The sequence below is a fragment of the Protomyctophum bolini genome (assembly GCF_963924005.1).
Source record: "Protomyctophum bolini genome assembly, chromosome: 5".
In the NCBI taxonomy this organism is placed as follows: Eukaryota; Metazoa; Chordata; class Actinopteri; order Myctophiformes; family Myctophidae; genus Protomyctophum; species Protomyctophum bolini.
This window is the reverse complement of record NC_137866.1, coordinates 38,427,435-38,427,742: the sequence shown is the minus strand read 5'-3', so window position 1 is coordinate 38,427,742 and position 308 is coordinate 38,427,435.

Sequence of the window (308 nt, the reverse complement as noted above, 5' to 3'; positions counted from 1 at the left end):
TGACGGAGAAAATGACATATACCATGCTGGCTAAATGGACATAACGTTATCTATATGTCCCTTTCCAGTGTTGAAATGGAAGAAGGGATTAAAGACGTGAAAGTGGCTTCCCCAAGTTAATCTTAATGTATACATCATTGCCTAAAAAAAATTTCAGTCATGTATAACTTAACCACGTATGACCATTATCAAACTAAAGGTAAACATTTCCAAAAATCACACCCGTGTGAAGTGAGGGGTGCTCTTATCATCATTCATGATTCATCATACATCATCCGTGCTCAGCCAATCAAATCATCAGTCTGTGG